The sequence below is a fragment of the Nelumbo lutea genome, chromosome 1 (assembly GCF_056320005.1).
Source record: "Nelumbo lutea isolate HS-2025 chromosome 1, American lotus-T2T, whole genome shotgun sequence".
Lineage (NCBI taxonomy): Eukaryota > Viridiplantae > Streptophyta > Magnoliopsida > Proteales > Nelumbonaceae > Nelumbo > Nelumbo lutea.
Window position 1 is genome coordinate 103,639,125 of NC_142684.1, and position 21,373 is coordinate 103,660,497.

At 38.2% G+C, this 21,373-nt stretch overlaps 2 long non-coding RNA genes across 2 annotated transcripts; one reads left to right on the forward strand and one right to left on the reverse strand.

Annotated features, from left to right (window-relative positions):
* Positions 1–8,087: 8,087 nt before the first annotated feature.
* Positions 8,088–9,103, reverse strand: LOC148876515 (uncharacterized). The gene is made up of 2 exons (XR_016105579.1): positions 8,854–9,103; positions 8,088–8,596 (listed from the first exon to the last, which is right to left on the reverse strand). It is a non-coding gene; the product is annotated as an uncharacterized LOC148876515 (long non-coding RNA).
* Positions 9,104–9,743: 640 nt separating this feature from the next.
* Positions 9,744–12,201, forward strand: LOC148876516 (uncharacterized). Its single transcript, XR_016105963.1, has 4 exons — positions 9,744–9,980; positions 10,470–10,554; positions 10,676–11,409; positions 11,499–12,201. It is a non-coding gene; the product is annotated as an uncharacterized LOC148876516 (long non-coding RNA).
* Positions 12,202–21,373: the final 9,172 nt, after the last annotated feature.

Sequence of the window (21,373 nt, forward strand, 5' to 3'; positions counted from 1 at the left end):
ATTTTCAACAATACCTCTAATTTGACAAGCCCAAATTTTAATCACATCATTCTCTAACCCGTAGATTGAGAGAACAAAACAGCTCTCAATCAGTTGACCTTATCTATGTCATCTCCCTCTCGAGGACACTTTCATAATCAAAGATGGTATAAGTTTAAGCCTCATACTTTCTTCCAGCCGACAACTCTATCATGGAAGATAATGATGAAATTCCACCAGTTGAATGAATTTCTACAACTGCTTGAAGTTGGTTCTTCAACAGTATGTATAACAAACCAAAAACTTCTTTGGTTTTCTAACAGTTTCGCGTGATCCTTGTTCATATTTCTCTCTCTCTTTTTTTTGGTATCCATGTTTTGTATCTCAAGGATACAAAAAATTGCACCTTTTGGTTGGATCAAGATTTCAGTTTTTTTTTATGGAGTTTCTTGTCACATAAGATAGGTTTTCGTAAAGCGAAACAAACAAAAAACAGATTCTTATTGATAGCTAATCTTAAGCTTGAAGATGACCAACATCCCTCCTGATGATTTTTCGTGGAGGAAGTACGAGCCGAAAGCCATTGAAGGGTATCCCCACATCCAAGGGGGTACTACAAGTGTAGTAGCATTACAAGTTGTCCTTTTCACAGGTTTCCTTTTTTATTCAACCAAATGAAGCTCTCCCCACTTCAATTGTTACTATGTTCTAAACTTCTAGTGAATGTAGAGAGGTTGCAGATATGAGTACTGTGGTCGCTAGAGGTTGTAGATATGTTTCATTTTGAAGGTTTGAAGAATGATGGGTAAAGTAGTCTTTTCCATTTTTCCATTTCGATTCAGTTTGGGAGGAGTAGAAATACAAATTTATAGAGTACAAAACCTTGCATTTTGTATTATTTTATATGTATTTACACTGTACATATTTGTACTTGTACTCTTTCCAAACTGAGCCTAATGAATACTAATGATAAAGGAAGATTTAATCAAATGTTAGAAAACTTGGGGGTTACTTTAAGGCAATTTCTAAATAGTAGGATTAGAGCAAGTTAATTTCCTAAAACTTAGTGGTACTTTAAGAGATTTTCATTTTAGATAGTTCCCTCTTTAAGGCTGCATAAGTTCTCAAGGAATTTTCCTTTGGAACTTTCCCTCGACCTTTTGTTTCTTTAGATCAAACCAAACACAACCTAAATGATAGATTAATAGTCATCATCTTAGAATGTGACACACACATACATACCTCTCTCTCTCTCTCTCTCTCTCTCTCTCTCTCTCAATAGTCCTAAGTCAATATAAATACTCCATTGTCTATAAAGGCAAATCAAGAGGGACTATTGCATTCTAATATAAATTCATGTGCTCGGGGAGGCTTATGGAATTGGGGAAATCTCATTAAAACCCACCCCAAAAATTTTTATTTCATTATACATTCACAACAAAGGATTAAAGTATCAGTATCGAGTATTGTATCGGACAACTTGGATATGAATATGGATACGGATACACTTTGGAAAATGCATGGATATAGATGAAAAATATGAAAACACTTGGATATGCTAGGGAAATACATACAAATTCCATAAATATATTAATAACACTAAATTCAAAATCAAATAGCCACAAATAATGTATAAATACATAAAAAATGTATATTTTAATGGTATGTTTGAAAAAATATATTACAATTAATATGTTGGGATGCATAAATATCATACAATTTATAAAAATATGTAATTTCAATTTAAAATATATCAATTTTTTTTAAAATTTATAATATATATATCGAAATTTTTTAATTGCTAATATAATTATTACATTATTAATATTCTTGTTTCTATAGTTTTTTTTTTTAAATCAAAAACCATTTTTGGTATAAATGTTGATTAGTAGAGTTGATCGATTCTATTTAATATTATATTCTCAAATATTTTGTAAACATTTTTATTTTTGTAAATATTTAATGCGTTGTTATTTAATATAAGGCAAATTAAAATAATCTATGTTATTTTTAAGTACTAAAATAATTATTCTATTATTAATATTTTATTTGCATAATTTTTTTTGATATTAAAACCATGTTTTTATTTTAATTTGAATTTGATAGATTATTTATTCCATTAGTTTATAAAATATTAATTTTGAATGTTATTCTTTTTAATTTTTAGTTGGAATTATTAATCATATATATGTATTATTTATTTGGATTACATGTAGTATGTAGATGAAATATTTAATAAAAGTCATTTTATTTCAATTATTAGCACATGAATTAGGATGGTCTAGTGGTATAAGAGTTGATATAAGCATGTGGTGTGTGAGAGGACTTAGGTTTGAGTCATTCCAGTGTCAAAGTCAATTTTTGATAAAAGGCATAGTGTATCAGTTTGTATTGCATTGTATCAGACCGATACACATCGATACATGCCAATATGCACCTGTATCAACTTGATACGCATGATTAACAGGAAACACCTCTAGTCGTGGTGGTATATCACATGCCGGGTAAGGTCAATACTAATATGATACACCCTGTATTAGGCATATCATGTCAATATTTAAATCCTTGCTCACAACAATTTAAAACTTCTAATACCCCACTTATCCCATTATATTGGCACCAATTTCCTTAATGCCATTGTTCCTAACCGTACTATGAATTAAAAATTTGTGAGATGGGGTGAACGAAGATTCCCCCATGGAATTTGAATGAATCATTAGGCTTTCAACATTTATATAAATTTACATGTGATATAGGCACATTCGGCTGGCCTGTATAGGGTTGACGCGTGCCGAATAGAGGGCGCTAACATAGGCTCACCATGAGGACGCTCAGGTTTACCTGACGCAAGCTAGGCAGACTTAGTCGTAGAGCGTTGTGTGGGTCTGGCCGAACATCTCGCCAAGCCCTCGTATGGTTCGCATCTGGACCATCTAAGCCCAACTACCCCCTGGCAACTCCAACTATAAATACAAGGCACCCCCCACAAGGTAAGGGATGGGAAACCTTTGTGATCTCTAGTGCTCTCTCCTCTAAGGACTTACCGCTATCTGAGACTTTGTCTGGACAGCTCGGCTCCAGGCTCATTGCTTACCTTGTGCACATATTAACTTGATTGTTGGAGTCCTCGCATCAGGTTATCACCCGAGGCCTCTAACACCTTCTCCTTTGCAGATTCACTATTGAGGGACTCGCATCTCATCCTCCCTCAAACACCCTTCTCAATACTAGCCCTCAGTTTCTATAGTATTTGAAGGAGTGATTCGCCTTGGCCTCTAGTCCTCGGCCTCGGCTCATCTCCTCTGAACCCTCGAAGCCTTTGGCCTTCCTTCGAAGTTTGAGAGTGAATTTATTTGGTTGTCCTTGGCTAATCCTAGCATCAACAATATGAATAATGATCTATTAGCCATTGACTTCCATGGTTATTTCTTTGGTAAAAGAAATAACTTGAATTTTAACCAAACTTTTTTTTTTCTTTGGTAAAAGAAGCACTTTCATTAGATCATAAAGAGGAAACATAATGCCTGAAAGCAACTATGTAGGGCTTATCGTGGCTGAAATAAAATCAAGAGAAATAGTCAAGATTGCGAGCCTTACGAGATCTCTCATGGGCTATTTGATTAGCACTTTCCGAGGTGTAGGGGAACCTATACAAAACTAGGAAAGGGAACTAACCCAACTAAGGTTTCTGATGTCTATTAACATGTTGAAATGGGAGAAGATGAGTGGCTAGAACAACTTTTTGCAAGGTAGAGAAAATTATGATCCCAAAAAAAAATAAATAAGAAAGAGAAATGAAAAGTTATGTTATATGGATTGGACTATGATATCGGAAAAAAACTTGTAACCAATCAACCATATCATAAAAGTGGTAAACAATGAGGTGATTATTTATCAAATTCACAGGGAAAGAAAAATGAAAGAATGAAAAAAGAGTAACGTTGAAGGCACCTATGCTCCTTTACCCCAATTAAACGTAGACGCATTAGTTAAAGAACATAGATCAATTATGTTTTGGATTTTATTTCCATCATTCTCCACTATGCTTAACTAGCAATTAGTAAATCCACGCAAATGCATAGGGTTGGTTAGAAATTTTGTTAGATTTGGGTTTGGCAAATTTAATTTGGTTTTGACATCAGTTTGGTAGGCCCATGTCTGATGGTTATGTACTTTTGTTCCAAGTCTTTAACCTGACATAACCCATGTAATTTATACACATACTTTATCAGAGATAGTCGAAAGGTATTCAATGAGATTTAAAAGGAAATGAGGAACTTAATGGGATAGGGGGGACCTTACAACTATTGACTTTGGAGATAGGGAAGGAGGAGGTTTAAGATAGAGAGGGAGGAAGTTTAAGAATGATTTTTCACAGTGGATTCTTTTAAGCCCTAAAGCACATTCCATTCACCAAAAATATGGCATCTCATCAATAATCAAGAACTTGGCAAAATCGGGTTAGCCTAGCTAGTTCATATGATTTACAAGATCGAAATGTATGGTAGCACAAAAGGAGGAAAGGAAAAGAAAAGACAACATTCTCTTGCAATCCAATAGATTGGAGTGGGATCTCCGGGGTGGATCTAGGTTTGACAACAATGCTTGGATTATGAGCTTGGAATCACTTTCAAGGTAGATATGGTTCATAGACATGTCTCTCGCCAATTATAGTCCTTCAAGGAACACTAAAGCCTCTACTTCTACTAGGGAGTAGGGAGGAACACTTGATCGTCATTTCTCGGCTTACAAAGACGCATGAGATTCGAGATATGTGCGCTAATAGATATCAGAGTCGATCTATGTAAAAAGACTGCATTCTCAGTATAAACCTTATTCTTCATTTTTCACACAAGGTGATGGACCCATTAAGGGTAATGAGAGAATGTCTCCATGATTACTATACATCCACTTTCATTCCTAAAGCTAATACTGTAGACCTTGGTCACGACCCAAAATCCAAATGATCAATTTGAAGCCCCATAGAGGTAGTAATTGTTGGGCATTGAAAAAATAAGTGATCTATTGTCACTGTGCATGGGAGATCTCTTTGCCAATTCTTTACAAATTGGAATCTCTCCAAAGAGATTAATATTGCTCTTTTCACTAAATATGCATGGATGGAGACTAATGAGTCAACCACAACAATTTCGGGCAATTAAATTTCATATAAAGGGTAAGTATTGCCCAAATTTATAGTAGTATTATAATGGGTCCTAAGTAATGTGGTGAATCAATCAAATTGGTGAAGACATGTCAAATAGCAAATTGAATCAAAATAGTTGTTGGGCTATCAAAAATGGACAACAGGTATATTCCTTCCAAGACTAAGCGAAGGAAGAGCTGTGGCACGAGGACCATTAACAAAGCAAGAGCTAGAATCAATTTTTAATTAGTCAAGGATTTCCTTATGCTTGATGGTTCATGGGATATGGTGAAGTTGAATCAATTAGTATCAGCAAAGCAGGTTCAATTTGTTACATAGGTGCATACTCACTTATTGAAATGGACACGTTGCTTAGAAGTATAACATAAATGCTCGATTTACTGTAAATTAATCATGCAATATATAAGCTTACTCCAAGATGAACTACTCAATAATGCCTCCATATCACCAATTTGGAAATTGAAGGTGAAACTGCCATTTTGTTTTCAATTATTTATGCGGAAAGCATGTTGGGAAGGAATCATATGCCTCAAAGAAACAGTGGTGCTTAAAAAAGAACAATGCTCCAACTTGTGCCTTTTGTAAGGAGGGATAGGAATTGAGCACACTCCTAAACCTTCAAATGTGAATTTTCAAGAGCAATATGGCTACAAACCCAAGTAGGAATGAACTAGGGTTGTTAATGGGTGGGTAAGTTTCAAGTAGAACCGGAATGGATCCGATAAGAAATACTAAGGACCCAAAATAAAACCAGACCTGATAGGATCTGTGATTTTAGACCCAAAACCGAATGATCAATTCTTAGGACAGAGAGTCTGAATTGATGGACCCGATTATAATAAATCTGTTGAAAATATTATATATATATATTGATTTATTCATTATATTATATATAATTTTTATTATAATATATAGTTAGGGTCAAGTTTGAGTCAGTTCGGGACTAGGTGGAACCAATTCTGAACTGATAATAATCAAAATAGTATATTAAAAACTACAACTAACCCATCGGTTCCAGTTCCTAGAACCATAATTGACCCAATCGGTTTGGGTCCACTGGGTTGGACCCGATCCATTGACAGACCTATGACCAACCCAAATTCAATACACAATTATTCATTCATCCGTATAATTGAAGGTTGGATGTCAAACAAAATAGCTGGGTTTTCTAAGGATGTCCAACAACACTATTGGGCCACTTTGATGATAATACTGAGACTCATTTGGGACGCCAAAAATGATATATTTTTCTAAGGAATACAACCAGATACAAGGAAATTCTTTATCTCAAATACATTGGTATTATATATATCCGAATGGTTTTTCTTACATATTTGTGGATGGATACCTGTAAGCAAGGTTTAAAGTATCGGAAACGTAAGGTGTATTGGAAAGACAATTTTAAGAGACGTATCAGGATATGTATGGATACAAACGAAAAATCAAGATACGGATAAATATAATAGAAAATTCAAATAAATCCTAAAAAATATATGACTAACAATACTTACAAATTATATGATTGTGAATAAGTCATTTAAATGCAAAACAAAATAATTTAATAGTTTATATAAAGTGTGACATATTGGGACCCAATTAGTAACCATTGAAAAATGATAGAATAACTAAAATGTAAATGTCAATTTTCAAAAAACCAATATAATTAATTTTAATATTTATTAGTATATAAATTTTAATAATTAATTCTAATATTTATTAATAAACACTTATCACACATTAAGAGAAGTTAAAATTTACTTACAATTAAAAAATACATATGATCATTGCAAACAAATATATGTGGCTTATTGCCGAACGTGTATTTGTTAAAATCAACTGGTTGCCAAGGTTCAAACCTTAGTATAGCTAAAATTTTGGAGTTTTTACATTAACAAAATTGAATTAATGAGAGGAAATCATTAATTAAAGGAATAAAGAGAAAATTTAAAATAGACTTTAAAGTAATTAGCTAATTAATGAACTTAAATAGAAAAATAATAATATTAATGAGGGATTCAGTATTAAATATTGCTTAGCGAAATCGGTGGACACAAATTCGAAACCTTGCCTACAAGTGACAATGCAGGTATTGGCTACCTCATAATATCCAACGATAATCACACAAATTGTAGCTTACAGGGCTACTAAGTTAGAGGATGTGGAACTATGTGCCATTATAATGGAATGGCAAAGGTGTGTGTATTGTCTAATGCAAACGTTTTAAATAAGAAAATCAAGGACACTCATGATGATAGACCATGGTGCTTGCAGCTCGTTTGGATCAGTTTTGGCAGTTGTGAAGTTCATTTTTCTGATGTGATTCTTAAGTTTTCAAGGAAAATTCAAAATGTTTTAGCACATAGCCAATTCTTAATGTAAAAATCAGCAAGATATCATCTATGAACGAATTTACTGTTTTGTCAATGAAATGGATAAATTACTGAAACCTTAAAATTTTTGGTTGTTGCTGAAATCTCTCTTGAAGTTTGGTAATTGCATTCATCTTCCCTCAACTTTTTGACATAGTTGTTTTTGTTAGAATCCTCTAAAAAGTGGCATGAAAATGTTTAAAAATACCCATGTAGCTATTTTGAGCAAAATATTTATTTTCCAAATTCTCTTCATATTAATTGCTACTCCAAACCCTCCAATCCCTTTTCTGAAATTGATTCATTTTTCAAATTTATCATTCATATCAATCGCTCAAAGATAAAATTGCAACTTTAATTTCTTTTTTTATTCTTCTTATTCATAACATTTACATTACTCATTTTTTATATAAAAATTACATGAATAGTTTAGACGTTTTCATGTCTCTTGTTTCAAGAGAAGTGATTGAAAATTACCAAATTTTAAAAGAGGTTTTAGCAATAACAAAAAAAGAAAAAAAACTTGTGGGGAAATTTCAGCAATTTTCCCAAAAAACACAATATGAGTATCATTCATTTACAATCATAAAAGATATGCATTCAAGATGAATGTTAAGATCATCTCATTAAACATTTATAAATCTTTAACAATAAATATACTCCCAAAATGACTGAAAATTTTTATGAATGATGTGCAATGTTATTATTCCAGTTGATAAGGGCAATTTTTTGTCTTGAATATTAATAAAAAGTATTATTTTTATAAAATAACTAAAATAAGATAGCTTTTTTTTTTTGGAAAAATATCAAGAAAGAAAGGGCGGTAGCACTGTTCCTCTTCATTCTCCTCTGCCTCTGCCTCTGTATTCATACGAATACACTGAAGACTGAGTTTGTGCAAACCTGTAGGAGCCGATGTAAACGATGAAAAGATCAGCAGTGAGGAGGGCCTGAAGCCAGTGCAACAATCCAAGCAAAAACTGTTCTTCTCGTTTTTCCGTGCAAACTCTTGAATCAAACGCTGATTAAAGAACTCCGCGAGAAGGGCCTGAAGCCAGTGAGGAAGACAAGAAATACCCACCTGAAATATAACAGTAAAATTCAATTAATTACCATGAAAAATCTACATACAAGTTGCAAAACGAAACTACAACCATGAAAGTAAGTGAAAACTATCATTTTTCTTTTCTTTTCTACTCTGCTTCTATGTAGAAAAAGAGAAGGTGGGATGATCACTGTTTATAAAGATAATGATACTCAAAATTAGAGGTTTCCTGCAGGGAGAAACAAAAGAGGAAAGGAGAAAAGAGGAGAGGAGTGTAAAAAGGGAAACGGCACCTGCAATTGCAACTACTGGTTACTGTGACCAAGGGAGGAAGCAACAGGAGTAAATCCATTGTTCCTTTTCATGGGTGTCGTCTTCGAATCCAGTGTATCCCCTCAATCAGCATGAATTTACAGTAAACCATGAAGACGACGGCGCCTCCACTGATACGATCGTCTTATCCGCCCATATCAGTGCGCAAAACCTTCGTCATCCTCTTCCTTCTCTTATCCGCCTTCGTCTTCCTTCAAGTCTCGCCGTCTTGACGAGGAACAGTGTCATTTTGTCTTTACTTGATATTTTTCCGAAAAAACTGTCTTATTTTAATTATTTTATAAAATAATATCATATAGAAACTCATTTAAAATGAATTTAAATCAGCCCCACAAGATTGTCCCTCATAACGTTCCACAGCACAAGACTTTGTTAAAAAAAATAACTAAAATAACATTTTTAGTTACGATGTGCTGCCCACAATACATACCCCACATAAACATCCAATCGTGTATAGGTAATATTTGCCCTATTTATCCTGGAGATATTCTCAATGCACGGTTGAATGTGCATGGGAAAAACGTGGCATGTGGGTTGCGAGTTCACCTAACACACCCGGCAAGTACAGCTAATCCAGTCTGCTTGAAAGTGGTATATACGGAAAAAGGCACGATACCTAAAAGAATTGATACCCTATCCACGGGTATCATACAAGTGGTAACCAATAACCAACGGATGAGTATGACATTCATCAAAATTCACGGGGCGTTTTGATTGGTCAAATTTCTCGGGTATCATAGAAAGTACTTTTGCCAGCACTCGCATGAACGAGTGATTTTCCAGCTGTCATCATTTGATTGGAGAAGTGCACGTGTCACAGTCACACAGCTTGCTGAACACAGCAGATCCTGACTCTTACACCTCTTTTTCTCTTGCAAGGTCGGTTCCTGGAATCTTCTTTTTGACTCTCCCTTTATAAAACCAACAGAGGAGAATCAGAATTCCTTCACGACGACAGAAATCCTTCTGTTAGTTCTCCAATTTCTTTGATTTCAACAACAATAACTATAACTAGTATCTGTTATTTCGTCATTTCCTGTGCCGAAGATGAGTGACCCCAAGTATGCTTATCCCTATCCTGCTCAAGGTATTCCAATTTCACTACTTTCTCTTTTGTTATTTTATTTTGTTCTCTCCCTTAATCTACATGTTTCATCTATGATCCTCACTCTTTGTTTGATCTTTAGTTAAATAAGCTTATTCTATTGGTAATTTCCTCCTTGCTTGCCCATTTTCTGGACAGAGATAGAACAGGGCTCATTACCTTTTACTTTTAATTGGCGTTTATGATTTCTTTCATGGTCTTTTTTTTGTTTTTTTCATGATTAAATCTCCACCCTTTTCCTGTTTCATGAAGGATTTGCTCTCTACATATTATTTTGGTGATGTTTTTGATTTCCTTTCTATTTTTGCTTGTGAATCCTTATGAACTTTCCCTGGTAAAAACCAATAATACTGATAAGAATTAAAAAAAAAATTCCTTGGTTGGTAATCTTTCTGTTCTTTTATTTTACCTTTTTTTGAGAGGGATTAATGAAAAATTATCATGTTTTCTTGTGGAAAATTTTCCTGACAGGCTATTATCAAGGGCCTCCTGTAATGGCACCTCCACAATATGCTGCTCCACCACCCAGGAGAGGACCAGGTTTCCTTGAAGGATGGTAAAAGCTGCTCTGCCTTTCATACCTTCTTTTCCCCATTTCTTTAAAGGGTTCTGTTTATTATTCTTCCATTCTTGTTTGGTGGGTTGCTAACTATACTACTTTCCCTTCTGTTTTGCAGTCTTGCAGCCTTATGTTGCTGTTGTCTCATTGACGAGTGCTGCTGCGATCCGTCCATCATCTTCGTGAGCTGATCCTTCCCGTGTCTCTGTTTCTGTTTCTATCTGTTGTAACGATGGGGTGTGATCCTGTTTGTAGACTTAATGATATCTCAGTATCCATCCTTTCTCTAATTTCTAAATAATATATTGGGTAAGATAGATAAATCACTGGTTTCTTCTTTGTTTGTTTTTTTATTTTTATTTTTTTATCCTTTCTTTCGATAAAGATTAATCATGGAGGAGAGATTGGTGGATGTGAGTAAGACAATTTGGTTGATGAAGTCTACTATCCAGGTCTCGAACTCTAACATGGACTCGTGGAGAAAGTTGCTTCTCATTTTCTTAAGTAAACAATGATATCGACGTTGATACTCTGTTTTCATACGCTTACTACGACTATATATGCAGTAGCATTAATAGGTTCTACCTGCCTCTGCGGCTCTGCCTACCAAGAGGAAAACAAATTAATCTGAAAAAAAGTAGGGGCACGAAATAACGCACTGCTGTTACTGGTTGCACCTTACGCTATTCAGTGTTGAGCATCTGATGATCTAACTGATGATGGAAACTTATTCGTTAAGTGGCTCACTTGAAATGTTTGCTTATTATTGATGGCTTGGCAAAGCCATTGATAGAAATGCATTTTTTGCTGAGATAAGATTTTCTGCACCAATGCCCACCACTCCACCAGATGGTATGGTTGACGACTTGACGGACCCCTGTTTCTCGTTGAAACAAGTATGGGATTTATTTATTTAAAAAAATCCCTTTTATTAATTGCAGAGTCATCACGTTGCAAACAACCTTCGTAGATGAGAAGAAAAATTTATAGAAGAGGCAGAGTGTGTTGGCGTTATCGTCGCTTTGTACCTTGTGAAGCTTGTGGTTTATTTGCAATTTCAGAACCAGCATTTCTGGGAGGTGTTTGGTGCAGTAGCGTTAATTGGAATGATGATGTGGTATGTTTGTTTCTCATAAATTTGTATTAATCAGATTCTACAGAAAAGAGGCACTTCGATGTGGAGGATATCCTTAGAATTGCTCAATGTGTAAGGAGGATGATCAAATCATATGCAAGCGCTTGTATATATGAGAGCACACTAGTTTCCTGTATGATTTCTGAATTCTGATCATCCTGTATGATAATGCCGACAATTTACCAATCACAGTGGTTGATGGAAGGGCACGACGCGAAATAAGTTGGGAAAAAGTTGTCAGTTTGACGAAAACAAATTAGATGCTTTGGAGTCTGGACCTGAAGTTGGGCTTGGTCTGGATGGATAACGTGGCTAATATCTACTCTATTACTTCAATTCATATATTATGTACAATTCAGTGTTAATAGAGGCATTTAAACCGTAAAAAGGAGATAAATCCCTTAAAATAAGGAGTGAACAGAAATTTTCAACCCTCCAAAAGAAATGTAGTGAGACATCCCTTAACTCAATAAATGATTGTCGACCTTATATGTTGGTGAAAGACTCAACCACCGTGGCTACGGAACATTATAGCCGATTGTAGAAGTGCCTATCTCGCCTTTTTACTTGCTTGCTTCATTTTGTTCGAAGTTCTGCTTATTTTGCAGCCCAAAGGAATGGGAATTGCTTCTCATAGAACATGGTTTTCGAATTGCCGTTGACCCGGATGGTCGGATCATTTGGCCCTGGAACTGTCCAGGCAACTGCTTTTATTTTATCCTAAATTCAATCTCTGGTCAAAACCTGTTGAATTAATCAACGACCTATTGATTTGGGTGATCAAACTGTTGACCTATTGACTTGTTTAATGGTGTTTTAGTCGTTTTTTATTTTTATTTTTATTTTTGTCAGAACAGGCCATCCATTTAAACCGGATGATTGAACCGTTGACTCATAAACCGGTGGTCAGAACAGTTCCGTTTCTAAATCACTTTTTTAAAACCATGTCATAGAACATTCCTCACACCCGCCTCACAACATATCCCACTGTGTACTGAGAACATATATCCATGAATATGAATAATAAATACAAGTAGGGAGATGTTCCTTATGTGCAGTTGGAACATGCGGCGAGGTTGGTGTGAGAAGCGCTCTGTAAAGAACAAGCACATCCAAGATTCAAAATTTTGATAGAGCCAATATGCTAGTAGGGGCATATCAGTCTGTATCGAAGCTGATTTCTCCTATGTTTTTTTAAACCTGGTTCAGAGGGATCAGTTTAAGACCTATCTACCCTAACTGGGTTAAACCTCGAAACACCCCCAATAGGGGTGTATTGGGAATCCTTCAATATGGCTCAATGTGTAACTAAATTTCAAACCTTGAGCAGATCTAGACTCCTTTTAGTTGAGCAGATATAAAATGGCACATAAAGGCGTTTATATGAGCCAGACCTTTTACTTGTTCCTCTGCTCTAGTCTCCAGACTTTCTTGTAACTACCCTTCCATCAGATTTATTGTCAAGCTAGTTAAAATGAAATTGTCGATGGGCTTTTCTATAAATAAAAAAAGAGGAAATCCCTTTCTTTTAACATGCATTTCAATTCTCAACTCAAGAACAAGAAGGCAACAATGTTTTCTGTTTTCCATAAAATACAAGTACTTGTAAGAGAACATCCAGCAATTCACTGTATTTTTTATCACTCCCAAGGTTCTCTGTTTTTCCATAAAATACAAGGCTCTATTCACATAAAAATGAAGGAAAATTAATAGTTTCCTGAAAATTGTTCTTTGACATTTTCTGGTTATACGAAAAATGGCATTCCTTTAATTTTCCATTAACTCATTTTTTCTGGATTCATAGCAATGTGATGAAGGGCCTAATTCGCAACAGTTGAGCTCGAACACCCAACTACTTCGGAACAAGTTTACCTCGGGACAAGGCCACCTCAGCCCCAAGGTACTTCGGCATTTAGTCTAGTTTGGAGCTAAAAAGTATCAGTTCGGGGATATCGATCCAGACCACTACGTGACAACCCCGAAAATCTCTCCAATAGACTCCAAATCCTGTGGAACCACACCGCATAATGGCAAGCCTTATCTCCTCCCCGCCCGGTTTGGGAGGAATTGATAAGCTTTATCAGTTGATAGTGTTATCTCCCAGCTAAAGTGGAAACAGATCCCATTGTAATGGAGACCACAGAACTGATCCGCAAAACCCGCAAAGATTCAACTATATGATGTAGCGTGATCTGGCTGCTCCCTACTGGAGGATGATCTAGCTTCCAGTCGGACAACGAGATAGGTAAATCTGCAAGAAAGGATCAAAGAACCCGAGGTGGCTAGCCGGTGAGGTCGTTCCGATGCTTAAGTTAGTAAGCTGTTGTAAGCTGAATAGTTTTGAGAATGTAGAGGGCTAGAGAGCTAGAGAGTAGAGAAATCACGCATACCTTGTGCCCTTAGGGTTGGAGCCTTTATATAGTTGAGCCCTCGTGGGTTTTGCGGATCAGTCCCGTGGTCTCCATTACAATGGGATTCATTTCCGCTTTAGTTGGGAGATAATGCTATCAATTGATAAACCTTATCAATTCCTCCCGAATCGGGTAGGGAGGAGATAAGGCTTGCCGTTATGCGGCGTGGTCCCATGGGATTCAGAGTCTGTTGGAGAGATTTTCGGGGTTGTCACGTAGTGGTCTGGATCAGTATCCCTGAACTAATACTTTTTAGCTCCGAACTAGACTAAATGTCGAAGTGCCTTGGGGCCGAGGTGGCCTTGTCCCGAGGTAACCTTGTTCAGAAGTGGTTGGGTGTTCGAGCTCAACTATTGCGAACTAGGCATGTCAAGCTGAGTTGTCATCTCAAAGTCAGGTATCGTCCACATGTCCCCTTTTTACTAGGTCGGGCCAAATCATCCTTCATCAATTGCCCCCCACTCCTTGAGCTAAGGGTTTTGACCCGATGTGGGGAGTTCATGACTAGTCCAGGTGGATTTGGCATAAGGTTTAAGCAGTTTGTTGAACGAATCATTTGGTCGGACCTGTTTGAACTTCTGGCTCAACCAGCAACAACCTAGGTCGTGTTGGGTGTACGCGTGGATGTCACACTATTTATGGACTCCGCAGACGTCAAAAACACACTCAACTGATTTCATCCTCAGGCATCGTGCAATCAGTTTTCATGAGAGCCGTTGGATCGAGCAGGTCTCAGTCGTTGATCGTCTCGTGGTGAACTATAAATAGGGGGCCGAGGGACCCCTCTTCTTTGCCAAAAAATCTTGTGATTGAGCTCTCTCGAGGTCGGGTCGGAGTCCTTCAGCTTGCTACTTTCTTCTTTATATTTTGAGGTCGTTTTCCTTTGGTGAGTTTGTCTTTTCTTATTTTATTCTCCTTTCCTGTTTTAACATGTCTAGTGCTAGCATAGATAGGCTCCATACCGATTCTAGCGAGCTCGAGGGTGCCGAGGTGCAATCCTCGGCTCCTACTGGCGAAGTCAGCTCCTCGCTAGGTAGTTCTCCCCTTCGCCCCTTAGAGGAAAACTCTTTACCCGAAGTTGGGCCGTCTCGGCTTGAGGAGACCAAAGCTCGGAAGGAGGAACCGACCTCTAGAGAGGAGGTCCCATCTTCTTCTCAGGGTCGGGATCCGGATGATTTCGGGCCTTCCACCATGACCTCAGATAGACTGCTGTATTTGGTAGCTTGTTATCATCTTTCTGACAACCTAGTTTTTAGTATTCCTTTAGGTCAGTACCCTTGGGTTCATGGTCACCATGAGCTCGCGGTTTTCAAAGAGCAATTCGTAGTCGGGCTGCGCTTCCCGCTCCACCCTTTTATTGTAGAAATAATGAAGGCTTTAGACATCACCATCGACCAATTTCACCCGAACTCCATCCGAACTATACTAGGTACTATCTCCTTGTTCCACGAGTACAACCGACCTTTGTCCTTAGATGTCTTTAGCTCGATCTGCTCAATCAAAAAGAACTCCGCTTGTTTGCGTAGGGAAGTCCAACAAAGCTACTACATCTCTCCTCGGCCCGGGTTCAAAATTCTATTTGGCAACCCGAACAAAGTACCGACTTAGAAGAGAAGATATTTTTTTGTTCAAAACCCTGAGGGATGGCCCTTCCCTACTCACTGGAGGGTGGCTATCAAAGACCCCGGGGTAAGCTTAGATGCGAAGACTAGGGCAGTCATTAACTCCTAGAGGGACCTCGGCCTGGAGATGAGAGGTTTCTTGGTCGAGGAGAAGCTTGTGCAAGCTGGGTTGAGCCCTCCTGGTAGGCCTCCACCTCGGTACTCATTTACTTTGGATATTCTTTAGTTCGTGACTAATCTTTTCTTTTCCTTTTGTAGTAGCCATGCCAGAGGTCGATGTAGAGAACCTTCTGAAGACCTTCCAGAAGGGAAAGAAGAGGAAGGCCTCAAAGAAGGCTCGCCGAGAGGCTGGTCCTTCTGCCCCTGTTTTGCCCGAGGTTGCTGGCCGGACCCAATCTCTGCCGAGCTTCTAGAGGAGAAAGTCCGTTCTCAGCCTCCCATTGTGGACCTAGACGAAGGTGCTCCGCCTCATGAATCGGGGAGCTCTTCCGCGCTCGAGACCTAGCTCCCGAAAGAAAGTATAATGACCCCTCGGCTCGGGCTCCTTAAGAGTGAGGACGCCGTTTTTCCTGTCGAGGTCGTGGAGTGAGCCAACATGCCTACAAGTCAGCTCGAAGGTTGGGCTGCCAGCTATTGCATGGTGGTGAGTATTCTTACTTTGCACTTCATTTCCTTGTTTGTTTTTTAAGTGTACTTACCTCTACTTCTTTTGATAGTTGAACTCCGCCATTCATTCATTGGTTTACTAGTTTGAGATCTGCCTCAAGCAAGCTTAGGAAGCCGAGGAGAAGGCATGAAAACTCTACCGTGAGCTTGACATAGCTCGGGGTGAGGTTCTTCGGGCTAAGAAGGGAGCTCGGAGTCAACAGGAGTTGATCCTGGCACTGACTAAGGAGAAGGGGAAGATTCAGCGGGAGAATGAAAACCTTGAAGCAATGATCCGAGAGTGCACCGAGATCTTTGAGACCGCCATTCAAGAGGTGCGAGCTAAAGAGAGGGAGTGTTCCATCGAAAACTTCAAGGTCTCCGGAGTTCCACAACCTCCAAGTTGAATACGGATCAAGCTCTTACCGGTCCGGCTTCAAGTTATGTAAGTACTTGATGAGGCAAAAGTTTCCCAAACTGGACCTTAGAGTCGTTTCTATGTTTGACCTTGCTCCTGAGGTGGTGAAAGTGGCGAATAAAGAACCTGGATCCTTTGAGGAGGAAAGCAATGATGAAGTCCCCGAGGCGGGCCCATCAGGTCAAGAGGATGTGGAGGAGGAGCATATGGAGACCAACCTACCAGGCAGTCTGAATGCATGGTCCTTACCTTTTTCCTTGAACCCTTTTTAATGTACACCCCGACCTCTGAGCTTGGGTTATAATGAAAGTTTTTTGCTTTTTGTTTCTTTTGTACTCAATCATTTTATATCAATGAAATGAAAACTGTTTTACTACATTGGTGTAAAAATTTTCTAAATGTAAATAACTCCCGAACTGGCAAACTAAACCAGGTAGGAGTAGAAATGTGTAGGTTACCCCGAATTGTCGAACTATCGAGCTAGACTACAAGTAGGGATAACTGACAAAATTTTTCTTAGTGTAGGTTACCCTGAACTGCCGAGATAGGGAGCTAGACTAGGAGTAGGGGTAACTTCGCATAATGTACGCCGAGGTGAGTGAACATTGTAAGGTATATACCTGACTTGTCTGTGCACGGGCTACTCGCTTAGGTGTTAGTTGTCCCTTAGGGCTAGTGGGATCAACCTGTTGTTATATGCCGAGGTGGGCTATACATCGTAGGGTTTATACCCGAACTGTCTATGGCTTAGGCATGGGGGCTGATTTGTGCCGAAGAGGCGATTGGGACTTGTCTGCCCATGCTGAAGAGGCGATTAGGACTTGTCTGTAGTGCCGAGGTCATATATCAACTCGGCATATAGCCCTTGGGCTTTTGGGAATGACTCGCAGTTCTCTCTCCAGTTCGGTGATCACACGTAGTATCTTCTCAGGTTTCCGGCATTCACGCTCGAGGTACTTGTTTCCCTTTCAAGGTCTCGAGCTCGTACGTACCTTCCCCGAATACTCATCTTACTCGGTATGGACATTCCCAGTTCGGTCCAAGCTTACCAACACCGGGCTCAGGTACCATAACCTTTTGAAGAACCAGGTTGTCGACACAGAAGCGCCACTTTTTGACCCAGGCATTATAGTACCAAGCTACTCTCTGTTGGTAGGCTGCAGTCTGGATGTATGCTAGGTCTCGTACTTCTTCCACCAGGTCTAGGTTAGTATGGAGCTTATCATTATTTGCTTCCTCGTCGTAGGCCTCCAAGTGTAGTGTAGGCACATCGATTTTAACTGGGATCATCACTTCCGTGTCATAAGTGAGACTGAAGGGAGTCTCACCTGTGGCAGTCTTGATGGTGGTCTAGTAGGCCCATAACACACTGGGCAGTTCGTTTACCCACAGTCCTTTGGCTCGGGCTAAGCGAGCTTTCAGTCCACGGAGTATGTCTCTGTTTGTGACTTTCGCTTGCCTGTTCGCTTGGGGCTATGCCACCGAGGTGAAGTTCTGTTGTATTCCCATCTTGGGACACCAATTCTGAAACTTGATGTCCTTGAATTGCTTCCTGTTGTTAGAGATGAGTACCCGACGTAGCCTGAAGTGACATACTATGTTCCTCCAGAAGAAGTTTTGTATGTTGCGGGCCATGATCGTCATTAGGGGTTCTGCTTCTACCCATTTCGTAAAATAGTCCACTGCTATGACCAAAAACCTCCTTTGTCCTATCGTAGGCGGGAATGGGCCAAGTATGTCGATTCCCCACTGTGCGAAGGGCCATGGGCTAGTGAGGTATTTGAGGTCGATAGTAGGTTGGTGGTAGATGTTGGCGTAAATCCCCCCACACTTAGCTTTTGCTCGTCCTCGAGCAAAACTCATATTCACTTTCCCCAAAACACCAAGGTTACAATGCCATCAACAGAGAACAACTAAGTTCTTCAATACTCATAACACATCATGAACAAACATTCTTAACAACTTTCAATTACTTAGTAAGCATTTTCACTCGAAGGTGAAATGAACTAAATACGTAGACCCTCGTGGAAATAAACACTCAACTCTCATGTTTGAAGGGTATGTGTTTCGCTCAAATTCATTCCAATGGAAAAGATCTACCATAGGCTTGGACATCTTCTCGTTCTCCACCACTGGGATCACATGCATAACATGAATTAACAGGACTTTTCAAGGGTTGTAATGGGGCTTAGGATTAAGGTGGAAAATATTTGGGAATGTAGCTCAAAAGCCATTGAAACTAGTGGAACAAAATTGAATCAGCTAAAACTCGAATGTATAAGACATGTCAAACCAATCACTCCATTCAGCAACTTCTTCAATTTTTCTTTAATGCATTTAAACCGTGTAAAACTCTTGCATTGGAAAAGAGATCATTCAAACGAACACTTTTTGTTTGCAGCAGGGAACAATCCTTCACAACAACTTCTACCTTTGTATGTATAAGCAACCCCCTTTTTCTTGGAATTTTAGGAGGGGCATGAATATTTTGTAACACCAAAAGCAATTTCCTCCATCCCTTCCTTTCATCTTTACCCCTTTTTTTTTGTTTTTTTCAAAGCATATTAATCATTGGAACTCGTGAATTGAGAATGAAAACATGTTCCATTTCACCATTCATAACCATACCATGAATTCAAACACCCCCACACTTGAAACTTGCACATCTATACATATCATAATGATGAATAATGCTCCACTAGTTCTACGGCTTGGGTAAGGGTACTATCTCTTTTTTTTCGGGTTTAAAGCTTGTAACATGGGTTCACAATGAACGACAAAGGTCAATAAAGCTCAAAGGGGTTCAACAAAGGGGATAATTTATCACAAGGTAGGCTATTTGGCTTATGTAGCTTATAACAAAAAAAAAGGCCTTAATCATGTTCATGCATGCTTTTTTCAATGTGATCTTGAAGAGAATCAAGGCAAGTTCGAGAGAAGCAAATCCATGGAAGAATATCTCACATAAAAGAAAACAGTGAGACTGATATGGATGTATCAGTCTGAAGGCTCAAAATCTCACCAGCTTTTGTCTACTAAATTTAGTCACTACCATTCTCAAGGAAAACAATTGGACTAATTAATTCTGAGTTGGAAGATTGCCTATCCAATCATGTTATGAGCTTTTCAAGCTGAATTGAATCTTGCTCATGGCATACACAACCTAAAAAAACCACAAAAACAAAGAGCAAAACTATTTTTTTTTTCAAAAAAAGAAAATGCAGAATTAAAACACAACCTAAATCCCCTCCCCCACACTTAAAACTTAAATTGCCCCCAATGTAAGGTGAAATGCAAAGAGAATGCAAAAACAACTAAAACATAAACGCAAAAATAAGAAGAAAAAGAAAAAACAAACTTCCCTTTTTTCAATCAATATAAATCGGATCCTCAAGGTCCAATTGTTCTACATTCTCTACTTGGAAGCCTTCATAGAAATGCTTGAGTCTATAGCCATTCACCTTAAAAGCTTTGGAAGTTGCTAGACTTTGAATTTCAACTGCACTATGAGGAAAAACATTAGTAACAACAAAGGGTCCATTCCAACGAGAATGCAACTCACCTGGAAATAGACGAAGTCGTGAATGGTAAATGACTTTTTGACCAACTTTAAACTCCTTCCTAGAGATCATCTTGTCATAAAAAGCCTTCGTCTTTTCCTTGCAAATTCTTAAACTTTCATAGGCATCATTGCGAATTTCCTCTAACTCTTGTGGTTGTAACTTCCCGTGCTTTCCCCTTTCATCCATCATGGGTGGGTTCAGCCTTCTTTGTGGTTGACAGGAAGGTTTTGCTCCATCTTCAAGTAGGATACGAATCATGCATTTAGATGGGCTGATTCCTTCAATATCCGCAATCATCCATCCAATAGCCGTCTTATGCTCCTTAAGGACCTGTACAAGCTTTTCTTCTTGTGGTGCGATAAGGTTACTAGAGATGATTACTGGTAACGTCTCTTCATCTCCAAGAAACACGTACTTGAGGTGATTGGGGAGAGACTTCAACTCAGGAATAGGAGCCTGCAAAACAGAGAGTAAAAGTCTCATGTCAGGAATTGGTAACATAATATAAGGAACATTACCTGACTGTTGTAACTCTGGAGAATCATTCAATTCTGCAATTGTTTCCTACAAATCAGCACTCAACATCGACTCCTCTTTCTCAAGATGCTTACTAATGGAAATTTCCAATCCATCATTCCCATCAAGTTCAAAAACTTCCTATGCTAAAGAATCAACCACATCAACAGAATGAACAAGATTATCATTAGCAGGATATTTCATGGCATCATAAATATTAAACTTAACAATTTTACCATCAACTTCCATGGTGAGTGTGCCACTATGAACATCTATCTTATTCTTTGATGTCTTTAAGAAAGGTCTTTATAACAAAATAGGAGTAGTTTGATCACCATTATCCACATCAAGCATGTAGAAATCAGTAAGAAAAACCAAATCATTAACTTGCACAAGAACATCCTCAACTACACCCTTAGGATAGACATTAGATCTATCAGCCAATTGAATCACAACACCAGTTTTACTCAAAGGTCCAAGTTTCAAAGAAGCATATATAGAATATG